We start from the raw sequence: 11144 nt of genomic DNA, 5'->3' as shown, positions 1-11144 counted from the left end.
TCAAGGTCCGTTTCCCATCTCTAGAATCCTTAGATCCACTGCTGTCCGTCTCTTGTTACCCCGTACCCTCCGTATTCACCCTACCTTTCATGTGTCTAAGATTAAGCCCGTGTCTCACTGTTCTTTGTCTTTTTTTCCCAGACCCACCCACCCCTTCCCGTGTCATTGACAGCCATCCGGCATACACGGTAAAACGCCACCTGAGTGTTCGACCACGGGGCAGGGGTTTCCAATACCTGGTTGACTGGGAGGTCTATGGCCCAGAGGAGAGGTGCTCAGTTCCCCTAGAGACATCCTGGATCCAGGCCTCATCGCCGACTTCCACCACCGACACCCCGGTCAACCAAGTATGTGCCCAGGTAGGACGCCAGGTGGAGCCCTTGGGGGGGGAGGCAGGGGTACTGTCACACCCTGATCAGTTTCACCTGGCCTTGTGATTGTCTCCACCCTCTCCAGGTGTTGCTTATTTTCCCTGGTGTATTTATCCCTGTGTTTCCTGTCTCTCTGTGTCAGTTCGTCTTGTATGTTCAAGTCAACCAGCATGTTTTTTTCCATGCTCCTGCTTTTCTATTAACTTCTACTAGTCCTCCCGGTTTTGACCTTTGCCTGTTTTCTGGACTCCATTCCCGCCTGCCTGACCATTCTGTCTGCCCTGACCTTGAGCCTGCCTGCCATTCTGTACCTCTGGAACTCTGAACTGGTTTTGACCTTTTGCCTGTCCACAACCATTCTCTTGCCTACCCCTTTTGGATTGTTAATAAACATCTTGGACTCTAACCATCTGCCTCCTGTGTCTGGGTCTGGGTCTCGCCCTGAGCTTCATAAACATATATTTGGGAATTCTGAAATGTTTTGGAATAAATTACCAAACTATAAAACTAGCTTGCCAACTATGGGTAATTAGCTACCTGACAGAAGTGCTAGCTAGCTACGTTAGCGTGCTAGGTACATTAGTAGCTTTAGGTTGATTGTTTTTAAGCTCAACTTCAAGATTTCCACCAAGGACGTTGCCTCTCCGATCAGCACTCTCTCTTGCTTGTTCAAGTGACATTTAAGGTAAACTCGGATGTGACGATGTAAAACGTAATTCAAGGACTGAGGGTTTAGGGCAGAGGGCTGTCTACTTTAAGTTTGACCGCAGCCTAGGACAGTTACTGTTAACCATTAGGCTGGTATGGCATATGAAAACGAGGTCCGTATTCATTAGGGCACATCGTAGCAAAACTTTTTACAACGGAAACGAAAAAAGGGTTTGTTATTGGAAATGTTTACATAGTCCCTCCCTGTTTCAATACGTTTTCTTTTGTTTGGTGCCAAATGAATACAACCCTGTGTATTTGATCACTACGTTTAGACTAACATAGAAAACATTTAGACTAACTTCGACATGTTTTTTTCTCGACCCTGAATGCCATTTGTGTTAGAAGAAAATGTGTTATGTATTTACACCCGGGGAACCTTTTGCAGGACAAATAGATCACGGAGAAGGAGTTATTTTCAAATGTCAGGGTAAAAGCCACCTGTAATTCCCAGCCTCCAGAACTGTAAACCAATTTAGAAAATGGATGAGAAGAGATGGGTAATGTCCTGGGGAGAAAAACGTAATGTTGAGGTTTTTGGGAGGAAAACACACCGTAATCTGAAAATGGTAAATGATGCCCCATGGTTTGTCTTTCTCTCTCCCTCTTCCCCTTCTCGTTTTCTCCCTCTCTATCTTTGATCTGCAGTTCTGCTTGATCTACCCCAAGGCCTGTGCCCTTGCTGATAATTATCTGGTCCCACACTAACTTTTGCTCTCCTCCCTCCCATCCATTCTTTTCTCTCTACCTCCATCCCTCTCCCTCAATTGTTGATGTATTGTGTGCTGTGCAGTGGGCATGCACTCTATGGTCCGATTGGCTCTAGCACCAGCCATAAACGTCCAGGCATCCCATAATGCACCGTCAGCGTTTTGGAGAGATGATCACCTGTTCTTCAGGGCCACATATCAAACAAGAAGCCCTGCTGACTGGCTGCACTAAGGCTAAACTCACCCGGGTCACGGCCACAACCACACATATTGCTTTGTTCACTGGGCATTTTGTCGTTATTAGTTTAGACATTGATTTGTTATGGATGTTTGATATACAATGTACTGTAAGTTAGTTCATTTTACAGGTTGGTAAATGTGAAATATGCCTGCATACTGTACTTATGAATGTCTTGGTGACATGCTCAGCTGTTTTATTTTATCCAACTCGTGCGTCGTAATGCAAGTCAAGCATCTCCTCCTGTTGTGTCTTTGTCTTTAGACTCATTCGTTCAAGAGTAGATGTTTAAGATTTTATTACTCTACTCCATACTACGTGGGAGACTGGTTGGTAGAGATTATGCCTGTAGATTATTCTTCATGTCAACCAACCATTCCTGTTGCAAAGACGCATTCAGGCCTAATGGCTAGAAAACATGCCAGCGTTTTTCAATTGAAGGAGCTCCACACAGAAAACAGCAGTGAGTTCCATATTTAATCAAGGCAATTTGACACGGATTTCTTGACAGCTGGCTTCTCCATTCTTCACTCTGTCTCCAGTGATTCAAACTATAGCAAAAAGTAGCCAGCGTCATCTTAACTTCCGCAATACCGATACTAAAGCGAAAGAAATCTGATGAAAATATTGATGAATTAAAACTGCTCAGTCTTGCTATACCATCTGCAGCTATAGGAGTATGTCTGGCCAAGCGATACTGAACTGCTCACAACCTCAAACTATTTTCACCCAAAAAGTCAAACAAATAAAACATTTATTTGGTTAAAGTACATTTGGGGTTTGACTTGAGCTGAAGCAGCATTGATTTTCCAGGTGAGTCATAGACAGGCAGACAGATGTGTAGTATTCATGTGTAAACATACTGAATTGTAATTGGATGCATTTTACCGCCTGTGCTATGATTGGTTAATACCACCCAAATGGTTAGGTCATGGTCAGTTTGATCCTGGTTGGCGATACGTGAACATGCCAGTTATAGCTAGCTAATAAAGAGCTATGTTAAGAAATATCCTGTAGTACTGCATTTTATTATTTTGTACAAAGTGTACAAGACATGGTGTCAGAGTAAAAGGTCTTACAAGATCGATTTTTCTGGAGTTCCTTCACCTCGAATGGACTGGGAGTCTACAAACTTACAAGATGCATGGCGTAAGTACAAACAGCATGTGGAGCGAATGTTCACGGGTCCTCTGAAGGACAGAGGAGAATAGGGAAAAACAAGACATGGTCTAAACTCCCAAGGGTCTTGGTATACTCCCAAAAGAAATCAAGACAGAACTCAACACACACACACACTCCCACACACATCCCACACACACGCCGCACGCACACACACACACACAAAATGTACATCTCAATTTGGGATCTCACTGCAATTCTTCCAGGGACTAGATACAATCATCAAATGACTGGAGCAGATTGAGACTCATCTTTGACCCACACTGTTTCAATAAACATCCAGATCATAAATTAATTTCCAGCAGCAGTAGATTTGTGGGAGGATAAAAATGTAAGCTGTTCTCCAAATTGGATTACTGAATTCACACTGGCAGAGTACTCCAGCCCGCTAGTAGCAAACGTAATTTCAATGTCTATTCCATGTTGGTTCAATATTACTTAATTGAAATGACGTGGAAATAATTCAACCAGTCGTGCCCAGTGGGATGAGATTGAAACTCATAGTCAGTGGACTACACCAACCAGTCAGCAAATACTACAATATTTGTGCAAGAGATGTAAATATGGTTTGAAAGATTAAAGGGGCAACCTGGCATTTTAAACATCAACAAATGCAATGGAAACATCTTAGCTAGGCTAAATAGTTAGTTGACACATTTAATGTCAATTTATAATTTTATGTTCCATGGATCGATCAATTACATGACAATGACAATCAATGCGATTTTAGTTCACTGAGAATATAACGCTTTCTATTTAGAAAAACAGAATCTCTTCACTGTATTTCTTAAAACCTCTTTACAATCGATGTATTTTTCAACCTTTTGGTCTTTGTGCATTTAATCCATAGCCTTGGTAATGCAGCTCCCAATGCTCACAGGAACATATTTGTTTTTCTGTTCAGATATACTTGTCAATCATCCTTAATCTTCATCAAACACAAACATGAGGACTGTTGGAAGATAGCCATAAGGCATGAATCATGACATATGAAACACTGCAGCAGTACCACATTCTTATGATCTGTAAGAAGAACCCTTCATTATTTTATAGTGCAATCGAAGGTGTTTGCAAATGAATTGTAATATATTAATCATTGGCACACGAGTCAAAACAATGAATTCCTGTTGAGGTTTTGATTTATGCGCCGTGAATGTTGTCAAATCAAATCAAATGTTATTTGTCACATACGCCAAACACAACAGGTGTTTGAAATGTTTACTTATGAGCCCTTATCCAACAGTGCAATTTTTTTTTAAGTAAGAAAAATGTGCTAAATAAACTAAAGGAAAAATAGTAACACAATCAAATATCAATAACGAGGCTAAATACAAGGGCTACCGGTACCAAGTCAATGTGTAGGGGTACGGGTTAGTCAAGGTAGTTGAGGTAATATGTACATTTAGGTAGGGGTAAAGTGAATACGCATAAATAATAAACAGAGAGTAGCAGCTGCGTATGTGAAGAGTAAAGGAATGTGAATGTGTGTGTGTGTGTGTGTGTGTGTGTGTGTGTGTGTGTGTGTGTCAATATGCATGTGTGTGTGTGTTTTCTGTTTGTGTCCATGTGTGTGTCAGTGTAGTATATGTGAATGTGTGGTTAGAGTCCAGTGAGTGTACATCAAGCCTGTGCAAAAAATAAATACGAATAAAATAAGGGAGTTAATGAAAATAGTCTGGGCAGTCATTTGATCAACACTTTAGCAGTCTTTTGGCTTGGGGATAGAAGCTGTTAAGGAGCATTTTGTTCTCCGACTTGGTGCTCCGGTACTGCTTCCGGTGCGGTAGCTGAGAGAACAGTCTAAGACTTGGGTGGCCGGAGTATTTGACAATTATTGGGCCTTCCTCTGACACCGCCTGGTATAGAGGTCCTCGGTTGCTGAAAGCTCCGCCCCAGTGATGCACTGGGCCCTACACATTACCCTCTGTAGCTCCTTGTGGTCGAATGCCGAGCAGTTGCCATACCAAAGCTGAGATGCAACCAGTGCTCTCGATGGTGCAGCTGTAGAACATTTTGAGGATCTGAGGTCCCAAGCCAAATCTTTTCAGCCTCCTATCTTGTTGTGTTTTGACTATGATAGGTCCTTAGTGATGTGGACAATAAGGAACTTGAAGCTCTCGACCCGCTGCGCTACAGCCGCGTCAATGTGAATGGGGGTGTGCTCGGCTTTCCTTTTTCTGTAGTCCACGATCAACTCCTTTGTCTTTCTCAAGTTGAGAGAGAGGTTATTGTCCTGGCACCACACTGCCATATCTCTGACCTCCTCCCTGATACAGTTCTGGATATATATTCTAAACAAGTGATTTGTACATTTTTTAATTTACATTTTAATAATTTAGCAGAAGCTCTTATTCAGAGTGACTTATAGAAGCAATTAGAGTTAAGTACCTTGCTCAAGAAAACATTGACAGGTTTGTACCAAGTCAATTCAGGGATTGGAACCAGCGACCTTTCGGTTACAGGCCCAACACTCTTAAGCGCTGGACTACCTGCCGCCCTAACAAGTAATACTGACATATGATAACTGTGTTGGCTTCCTTCCCAAAAGAAGTTGCTACTGTATAGAGGGAACTAAACAGAAAGGGACTGACTTGGCAGCCCTGTAAAGGCACAGTGGCAGGGTTGAGGGAACCGTTCCTGCTGAAGAACTTGGTGAAGGCCTCTTCTAGTACATCCTGCTCTGGCCCACCTTGCTGATGAAGCAAGCTCAACAGACAGTTCCTGTACATTTTCATTGGCTAACAAATCACAGCTTACAGTGCATTCAGAAAGTATTCACACCCCTTGACTTTTTCCACATTTTGTTGTGTTACAGCCTGAATTTGAAACTGGATTACATTAAGATTTTGTGTCACTTGCCTACACACAGTACCCCATAATGTCAAAGGGGAATCATGTTTTTAGAAATGTTTACAAATTAGTTAAAAATGAAAATCTGAAATGTCTTGAGTCAATAAGTTGTCAACCTTTTGTCATGTCAAGCCTAAATAGGTTCAGGAGTAAAAATGTGCCTAACAAGTCACAAAGTAAGTTGCATTGACTCACTCTGTGTGCAATAATAGTGTTTAACATCATCTCGGTACCCCACACAATTGTCTATAAGGTCCCTCAGTTGAGCAGTGAATTTCAAACACAGATTCAACTATAAAGACCAGGGAGGTTTTTCAACACCTCGTAAAGAAGGGAACCTATTGGTAGATGGGTAAAAATAAAAAAGCAGACATTGAATATCCCTTTGAGCATGGCAAAGTTATTAATTACACTTTGGGATGGTGTATCAATACACCCAGTCTCTACAAAGATACAGGTGTCTTTCCTAACTCAGTTGCTGGCGAGGAAATCAAATCAAGTTTTGATCAAATTAAATGTTATTGGTGGTATACATATATTTAGCAGATAGCATTGCGGGTGTAGAAAAATGCTTGTATAACGTGAGGGAGGACTGGTGAGGCCAATGGTGACTTTAAAACATTTGCAGAGTTTAACGGCTGTGACAGGGAGAACACTGAGGATGGATCAACAACATTGCAGTTACTCCACAATACTAACCTAATTGACAGAGTGAAAAGAAGGAAGCTTGTACAGAATAAAAATATTCCAAAACACGCATCCTGTTTGCAACAAGGCACTAAAGTAAAACTGCAAAAAATGTGGCAAAGAAATGTTCTTTATGTCCTTGTCACGACTCCTACCGAAGGTGGCTCCCCTTCCCGTTCGGGTGGCGCTCGGCGGTCGTCGTCGTCGTTGGTGTGGCGTCTGTTTTCACCTGGTTGGTGAATAAAGAAGTAGCGCTACTCTGAACTCTCTGTCTCCTGCGTCTGACTCCTTCCTCCACTACACCCCGGGCATTACAGTCCTGAATACAAAGCGTTATGTTTGGAGCAAACACAACACATGTCTGAGAACCACTCTTTATATTTTTAAGCATGGTGGTGGCTGCATCATGTTATGGGTATGCTTGTCTGGCAAGGATTAGGGAGTTTTTTGGAATAGAATGGAACAGTGTTTTGGAATGGAATAGAGCTAAGCACAGGCAAAATCATAGAGAAAACCCTAGTTCAGTCTGCTTTCTAACAGACACTGGTAGACAAATTCAATAACCTAAAACACAAGGCCAAATATACACTGGAGTTGCTTATCAAGATGACATTGAATGTTCCTGAGTGTCCAAGTTACAGTTTTGACTTAAATCGTCTTGAATATGTATGGCAAGACTTGAAAATGGCTGTCTAGTAATGATCAACGGCCAACTTGGCAGAGCTTGAAGAATTTTTAAAATAATAATGTGAAAATATTGTACAATCCAGGTGTACAAAGCTTTTAGAGACTTACCCTGCGATTGCTGTCAAAGGTGATTCTAACATCTATTAACTCAGGGTTGTGAATACTTATGTGAATGAAATATTTTAGTATTTCATTTTTTTTGTTTGTTGCTAAAATGTCTAAAAACATGTTTTCACGTTGTCATTATGGGGTATTGTTTGTAAATTGGTGAGAAAACAATATATTTAATCAATAGATCAATGAATTCATGCTGTAACACAACAAAATGTGGAATAAGTAAAAGGGTATGAATATTGTCTGAAGGCACTGCAGGTGTCTGTTCAGTTTGTCCTCCAGCTTCCACAGTAGTGTCAGATAATGTTTTGCACTCTCCTCCACCGGTTCAATATTACACTGCATCTGAACAACCTTGTATGTCCGTAGTTTAGCCAGACTGTTCTCACAGACTAGAAGTAACATAGTGAAGGTAAATCCAGGACACTCAAATTAGTATGATATGTTACGTTAGGTATGGTTGCGTAAGACTGAAGGTTACTTAAGGCAATAACAAAAGAAGGGTGGTTGTTCTGGGTGCATGGGTGGGCATATAACGCAAACCTCTAGCAATCCAAAGGTTGTGTGTTCGAAATTTATCACATACAATTTTAGCTAATTAGTAACTTTGCAACTACTTACTACTTTATTGCTACTTTGCAACTACTTAGCATGTTAGCTAACCCTTCCCCTAACCCTAACCCTTTTAGCTAACCGTTTCCCTAATCCTAATCCTAAACCCAACCTTAAACCTTTAACCTAACTCCTACCCTTAACCTCTAACCCCTAGAGATTGCTAATGTTAGCGTTAGCCACCTAGCTAATGTTAGCCATGACACATTGGAATTTGTAACATATCATACGTTTTGCAACTTTGTAACACATTGTACATTTTAAGAGTTTGTGAAATATCATACGAATTGTAATTCGTAACATATCATACAAAACGGATGATGGACATCCACAAATGAATACATACAGTACCATACGATACGTAACATATCACACTAAAGGGATTGTCTCAGATTGACAGAATAATACAAAATACTCTGAGACAATGTTGATTCTGCGGGTTCTGGGGTGGGGGATTTGACAGAGGTGGTGACAATGGGCGAAAGGGCAGCCCAAACGCTAGGTTGTAGATACCATTCCCGACATCCTCCAAGAACTTCTCCAGTTCCAAGTCAGGATACTGAAACAGCTTGCCCTGCACGCCTGCCTTTATCTCAGCGATGATGAGGTTGGGGTCCATGTTCTTAGTGTTCTCCTCTAAGGCATTCTCAGGGATCATATGCTGGTGGCTAACGATGCAGTGTGCAGCTAGCAGCTTCAACAAGGGCACCTAAAACAGAGCCTGGTGGAAAAGCAGCTCTCTGGCTGTAGGCCTCTTAAACAGGTCAGCCTCCAGAAACGTCTGAATAAACTCCCTCTGTAGGGGGATCTTCCAGTGACTATATGACGTTGTTGATGCCCTCCTGAAATGGGAAGATTCTCAATTTCCCTGGATCTCCAACACTGCCATCTCCAAGGCACACATCCCAAAGGAGTAGATATCCATTGCAGTGGTGACATCTACAACAGTTCCATATTCAGGGGTGAAGAAGTACAGGTTTTTCTGTTCCTTTCTGCAGGTCTTCACACGGTTGTTGATGGTGTCTGGAGCCACTGATACTATCTTGATGAGTCCGTTGTGTTGGATGAAGATGGTGTCTCAGGTCAAATGCACTCAATGCATTTTGCAGCAGAGGAACAGTGTGTCCCTCAAAAAGGTTCTCATACCACACATGAAAATGTAATATCCAAATGTACTACCGCCCTTGTCCCTGATACCGCTAATCAAGAAAGCTGTTATGCAGAGTAAGTCTGCGTAAGGAATGGAATCCCATTCCCTACAGGGCTCCCCATAGGGCGCTGGTCAAAAGTAGTGCACCATCGGGAGTAGGGTGCCATTTGGAATGCAACCTAAGAGATAGCGATCCAACCTTCTTCGCCTGGCTTACTTTTGGGGATATCTTTGTCAAATGTCCACTGTCACAAATTCAGGTAGACTCCGCCAGGTGACACAATCATTCATTTTTATGTGTCTGATTTGCCTGACGTTGTGAGAGCCATTTGTGATGGAAGCTGTGAAATACAGTTTCCTTAAGGTCAGGAATATTTCAGAGCTTCAAGCCAGAGATGACTTGAGCCTTACATCAACACCTACCAGAAGAACAAGACATGGGAAGTGATCCATATTGAACTGACAAGACATTCACATTGACAATTGATACAGTGGGAAAATAAATGACAATGTCATTTCCAATAACTATATTGCATTTCAAAATAACCCTGATTCATTTCAGCCATTGCAGTAGAACACGCTAGTAATTCAGTACTTATGTGTTCTCTTCAGATATTTTCTCAAAAAAACGTAATTAACACAATTAAACGCTATTCCTGTATGTAATACATAGGGTTGCTGAAATGCCATGACATATTACCATTATTTTTACAAGCTACAAACTAGTTAACCCTTTTAAAGAAATTCTGAGAAATGTGCTAGGATGACCCCCTATCCCAGCAAATAAAACGTAACTTCCAGGAAAGCATTTTGCTGTACTAGTGCTTGAACAAAATACGAAATGATCTGTTCAACCAAAGGAATTTCTTTTTTTGAGAGAAAGGGGCCTTGCAAAAACGACACTTTAGAGTATGACTAAAAGCTCTTGGGCAGAAGAGAGTGAGGTTGGGAGCCATGGTGGATGCCCTATGCACCCAAGGGGGCCAAGAGGATTAAGTCAAGTCAGAGTATGACTCAGTAATCATCAGTACTGAAGCAATACAGAATAAAAGTGCACCAATCAATTATAGACATCTATGGATATGATGACTGCTAAACATTTGAAAGATCTGTGCTTAAGTGCTTCAATCTGCTTCCTGTTGTTTGTGTATCTGTTGATCTTATTTGAACCAAGGACCTATCGTGCATCATATCCACTATGTAAATCACCGTGGGAACATTTTGGGCTGTATTAACTAGGTTTGACTTTCTCATTTGCTTTCTCCTCTGATTAGCTGTAATTAGTGTTTAGAGCTCATGGATCCTTGGCATCCCTCAGGCTACCCAGAAGACTACAAACCGAGACTGAGACCCAGCATTTCCACTCACATCAGTTACAGCTTGTACATGCATTTCAGGACATACACAGAGTAGCCTATATTTACCTACGTTACAGGATAGAGGGTAGGAAATATATCACCATACGTCATATTCATATGGCACAGCATATGATTGGTCACAGTGCATAATCACATAGTGTACATACAGGACATCATCTTTGTTAGAGGGTATTTTGTGTGGCTAATAATGAATGATTGGTTCTGTGCTGGAATGATATATTATTCATGGTCAATAACTTCCACAAAGAATATTATATAGTGTGATATAACTGATATGATAAAGACTATATTATTGTGATTTAATTCATGTAATAAGGAAATGGATGTCTGTATTTTCTTTGCGCACTTTACCTCTCACAGTTGTGGGCTAGTCCATGGTTACGTGGGGACGTTAACTATGTCTTGGGGTTATTGTCACTTCTCTGATGTCATATTTGTGCTCGATGGGGAGGGGGAGGG

At 41.4% G+C, this 11144-nt stretch overlaps 1 pseudogene; it reads right to left on the bottom strand.

Annotated features, from left to right (window-relative positions):
- Window positions 1-253: 253 nt before the first annotated feature.
- LOC110535013 lies at window positions 254-10775 on the bottom strand (annotated as a pseudogene).
- Between the last annotated feature and the right edge of the window lie 369 nt (window positions 10776-11144).

This window comes from Oncorhynchus mykiss, chromosome 11 (genome assembly GCF_013265735.2).
Source record: "Oncorhynchus mykiss isolate Arlee chromosome 11, USDA_OmykA_1.1, whole genome shotgun sequence".
NCBI classification, from domain to species: domain Eukaryota; kingdom Metazoa; phylum Chordata; class Actinopteri; order Salmoniformes; family Salmonidae; genus Oncorhynchus; species Oncorhynchus mykiss.
The sequence above is the reverse complement of the archived record's forward strand: the minus strand, read 5'-3'. Positions and strand labels throughout refer to the sequence as shown.